We start from the raw sequence: 4,931 nt of genomic DNA on the forward strand, positions 1-4,931 counted from the left end.
GCGGGGGTGGGGGGCTTCACTTCCCTGGAGGCAGGGCTGGAGGCGCCCCTCGGCCGAGCCCCTGGGCGAGTGTGTGCCGGGAGCAGAGAGGGTCAGGGCTGGAGCGCTGGGAGCCCCGGGGCTGGGCAGGGTCAGACTCAGCCCTGGGACCCACACCCAGCCCGGGGCTGGCCCCAGGCAGGGGCTCAGGAGCGAACTTAGTGGGGACTTGGAGCAGGTCCCTCTGGACACCGGCCTCAGGTGCCCTGTGTTAAAGGCCAGGACTGGACCTGGTGCCGTCCGAGTTCCCCCCGGGGGTGGGCAGTCCCATGGGGTGGGCAGAGGCGAGGGGGGGCCTTGGGACAGCCAGCCCCTGGGGAGCGTTTGGAGGGCCCAGCTCAGATGGCCCAGTTACAGGGTTTTCGTCCAAGGGTCACTCAGGTGGGGCTCCTCGCATTCAGTGAGAGCAGGAGGTTCAAACGACAGGTGTTTCTTGTCCCTGGAAAGATGGTTGGCAGGTGCGTGGAGCTCGGCCCACCTGGACAGTCCCCCGAGTCTCCTCCCGACGACCCCCCAGGGTCTCGCGGTGGCTTCCCCGGATGGGATGTGGGCAGCACAGGGATCCGTGTCTGGCATCTGAGGAAACTGGGACTCTGCTCATGATGCACAGGTGTCCCTGGCAGAAATGGGCCAAACCCCAGGCTTCTTCCTGTACTGCAGGTCCCGGTTATTTGTCTGCCAGGGGCTGGAGAGGAGGCCTCTGCAGGGCTCCCCCCAGGCCTGGAACAGCAGGGGAGTGTGGCCACTGGTGGGGGTGTGGTCTCCATGGCCCAGCTCCACGGAAACTTTGACAAAATCTGTTTCATGGTTTATATCAGCTTTGGCTCTGCTCACAGTTTCCCAAACATAGATACACATGTCCATGGACTTCGCTCCCCTTTCCTCTCCCCTCTGCCCCACCGGCCCGGTTAGTGAGTCTGAAACACCAGTCTCCACCTGTCATGCCTTAAGACTCCTACACCAGCCCCACCCGGGCCCCGCAGCGCCCTTCTCCCCTGCACCCCAGCCCTCTGCACTCTGCCCCGAGCCCACGTGCTCTGGCTCGGGCAATTTGTAAACCTGGACGAGATTAAAACCTACCAGGGCGAGGGGGCCCATTTCGTTTCCTCCCAGACCACCCCATGCCCACCCCATCCTCTGCTACCACCAGCATCTCACTGCTTCCTCCCAAAGACCCTGCTCATACTAATGGAAGCAGTGACAGCAGAATCCAGCCGGGGGACATCAGGTCCACTAAAGAGCAGACAGGTCCACGGTGGGGGTGGCGGATTTTCACATCTGCTCCCCTCCTGCCTCACCCTCTCGCACTCTCCCCCGCAGAAGAAGGCAGACTGTAGAGGAAGGGTCTCCTGTAGGGCTGCCCCTGGCGCTTTTCTGCGTCACCAAGCCTGCGTTTCGCCCCAGGGAGATGAGCTGTGCCCCAAGTCCCTCTGGTGGGGCCGGGTAGGACTGTATGAAAACTAGCAAGTGTGAGGGGCTGTGAACTAGGGGAGGAGCCTCAGGGCAGGGGAGCAGAGGCAGTGGGAGTGGTGAGAGGGGCTTCCTGACGGGCTGGGGCTTGTCCCTGGCGTCTGTCTAGCAGGCCCACTTGGTGCGGGCAGGGGTGGCTGGGGGCCAGCAGGAATCTGCGAGGGGAGGAAGCCAGGGCACCCCTCCAGGGCGGGCACAGCGCCTGGGGTGGGAGGGCACCGCGGGGCTGGTGGAGGTTGGGGCAGATGTGCTGAGCCCGGTGACCCTGTGTTTCCAGTCAGAGCCTCCTGTGTGCGACTGGTACCTTGGAATGAAGCAGGGCTCCTTTGGCCTCCGTTAGGAGGTTTGGGGGCACTGGGAGGGGAGGGCGGACGTCTGATGTTTCTCTGGCCACCAGGCGGCTGCCCCGAGGAGTCCTCCCAGCCCTCAGGCAGCACCGGCCCAGGGCACCTAAGTCCACAGCTGCTGTGGCATATTTTTGCATTCTTGCTGCTTTCAGTTTTTTAACATTTTGCAGCAAGCACTCTTCTGTATTAAGAACACAGGGCGTCATGGCTGGTGTCTGGTCTTCCTGGTGTTTTCCACCTTTGTTTCTGACCAGGGGCACGTTTTCATCCGTAGCCTGGGCTCTTTCAAAGAAAGAAAACTCGGATGATATCGTTAGAGGCTATATATTTTCATAATGGTGACTGTAGAAGGAAAGGAAAAGATGAGAAAAGAAGGAAGGAAGGGGGAGAAAGTCTCTCACCACTTGGAGGAGTTCTGATCCACGCAACGCTGGGGTCACAGCAGGTGCTTCCGTATATCAGCTAGGATGGTGCCACCGTGTGGCAATAGCACAAACAGTGAAAATTCGTTCAGCTCACCCACCTTTAGCTTTAAGAATGTTAAATTCTTGACACATTGAAAAGATTTTGGGATGTGCATTACTTAAAATTTGGGGCCTTGGACTTCCCTGGCTGTCCAGTGGTTAAGACTCCGCGCTTCCAATGCAGGGTGTGCAGATTTGATCCCTGGTCGGTCGACGAACTAGGATCCCACATGCCATGTGGTGCAACCACAAAAAAAAAAAAAAAGCTGGGGGCATTAAGTGAGACATCATAAACATTTTTTAATTACTCCATTTCAAAGGCGCATAATTCATTTTCAGATAAAATTCCACTGTGCTATCCAAGAATTTACCACCAAAGAGAGGAAATGCAGATATTTTTTAACAGCATTCCTGAGATATACGTGACATACCATAAAAACCTACTGTGAGTGTACAACTTAATGACTTTAATAAATCTCCTGGGTCATGCAGCCCTCACGACAGTCCAGTTTTAGAACGATTCCATCACCCCACAAATGCAAATGGTGGCTGTGTTTTCTGGCAAAGTCCACACCCGGGCCAACACTCCCCACCGCAAACCAGTTCCAGGCAAGGCCAGTGGAGAGGCCAGTTCAGCTGGCCATCCACTTGCCCAGCACGCCCACAGCTGCCCAAGCCTCCTCCCTCTCCCCGTGCCTGTGGTTGGTGGGATGTTGGCCCCTCCTGGAGCCACCTTTCCCCTCCTCCTCTCCACCTGGTGCTGTGGGTAGCCACTGGGGCAGACGTTGTTTTCTGGGGTCCTGGGCTTTGACGTGTCCCCGCTTCCCAGAGCCAGCCCAGCAGGGGGAAGCCTTCCATCCCATGTCCTTCAGCTTACTTCTGCCTTGGATGGAGGCTATGTCCTTGGCTCCAACGTGATGTAACAAAGCTGGGCTCCCACACCTGCTTTCCCTGGCACTTGGGGAGCTCCTGTCTGGCGCTGTTGGGTATTTCTCATGGGAGTGGAGATCAGTAACTCTTCCCCCATCCCCGTGGGTCTGCGTTTGCCTACTGGTCCAGTGTCTTCCCCACTTGGCCAGTAAAGCTGGTCAGGGTCCTTGGGGGTCCTAGTCCTGGTGAACTTGCTTTCTGTGGTCTCCTTAAGCTACAGGAAGGCCGTCTTCCCTTTTTTACTGGAGAGGGTATGGGTTTTTCTCTGCTTTGTTCACTGATGGATTCCAAGGCCTCAGAACAGTACCTGACCCATAGCAGGCGTTAATCGAACTTTAAAATTACATGGAACTGAAGTTCTGCGGCCCCTTTGTAAGGGTACTGTCTGAAGAGGGCAGGGGTGTCCTCAATTCCCTTCCATTTGGGTAACTGGGGAGACTTTGGGGAATAGGTCCTATGTGATCTATTTTAAGCTCCTGAGAGACATTTGGGTCTCACTTCTCCGAGGAGCCCTGGTTCACCAGGCCATGTGGGGAACGGGTCTGCCCTAACACAGAACTCTCCATGAACCACCCTTGTTCCTCAGCTCAGGTCAGTCTTATCAAGTGGGTCAGTTCCCCCAACTGGACCCAAATCCCCAACTAAGCCAGCCCATCCTGGGACAGTTGGGCAGCTGCTTCCACCACTGCTAGGCTGCCTTTTGGGCTTTGGAATCCCCCAAACCTGGCCTCCCACCAAACGGGGCTCCCTAATTCCACTCTCCCAGAATCCTGGGGGGGGTCACCTTGAGCACGCAGCCCCACAAGGATTCTGGCCTCCTCCCCAGTTCTGTAGCCAGCTTAGTTTTTGGCCTCATGGAAGCCTTCTCTTTTCCTCCTTGTAGTGTGCGCCAGGCCTTTCCCTTCTTCAGTACAGGAAAAATGCTACCGCCTCTCCCATCCTCTGTTAGAGGGATTCTGCAGCCCCTTTGGTGTGCACCGAGGTGACCCAGTGGTCTCCCTTTCCCAGAGATCCATTCTAAAGGAGGCCATTCTGGGCCCAACGGCTGGGTTAACAGGCTACCCTTCCCTCGAGCCCACCCCTTTCTGTGGGTCTGGGAGAGACCAGGTAGGAGAACCCAGGTTGGTAGGAGAGGCCAGGCAGCTGGCTAGTCCTAGGTGAGCGGGAGGGGCGGGGGCGGGGGGAGGAGGCGGAGGCAGAGGATAAATTGGCGGTGGGGGGCGTGGCGGGTACGGGGGTCGGTGCTGTGGGCGGGCTTAAGGGCGGAGCCGAGGAGTGTTAACGGGCTGAGGGCAGCCCTGAGGGCGCAGTCAGGATGGGGACGGGGTCGGAAGCAGAACTGGGGGCGGAGTCTGGCCGGGGCGGGTCTGAAGGTGGATTCTGATTGGGTCAAGTCTGAGGGCGGAGTCTCATTGGAGGCGGGCCAGAGGCAGTGCCGAGGGCCCAGTAGGCCTGGGGGCGGGACCGAGAACAGCGCTGGAAGAGTACGGGCGGGGGCGGGCCAGGGGCGGTGCCCAGCGCTGCCCTGAGGGCCGGACTGGCCTGGCACGGCGCGGAGGGCCGGGCCAGGCGAGTTCGGGGCGGGGCCGCGGCCGCGGGGTCTGGCCGGCCGGGCTGGCCGGGGCGGGCCGGGGCGGGGCGGCCGGCGGGCGGTGGCGCCCCTTCCCCAGGTGTTGCGGCG

The sequence above is a fragment of the Leucopleurus acutus genome (assembly GCF_964270905.1).
Source record: "Leucopleurus acutus genome assembly, chromosome: 10".
NCBI lineage: Eukaryota > Metazoa > Chordata > Mammalia > Artiodactyla > Delphinidae > Leucopleurus > Leucopleurus acutus.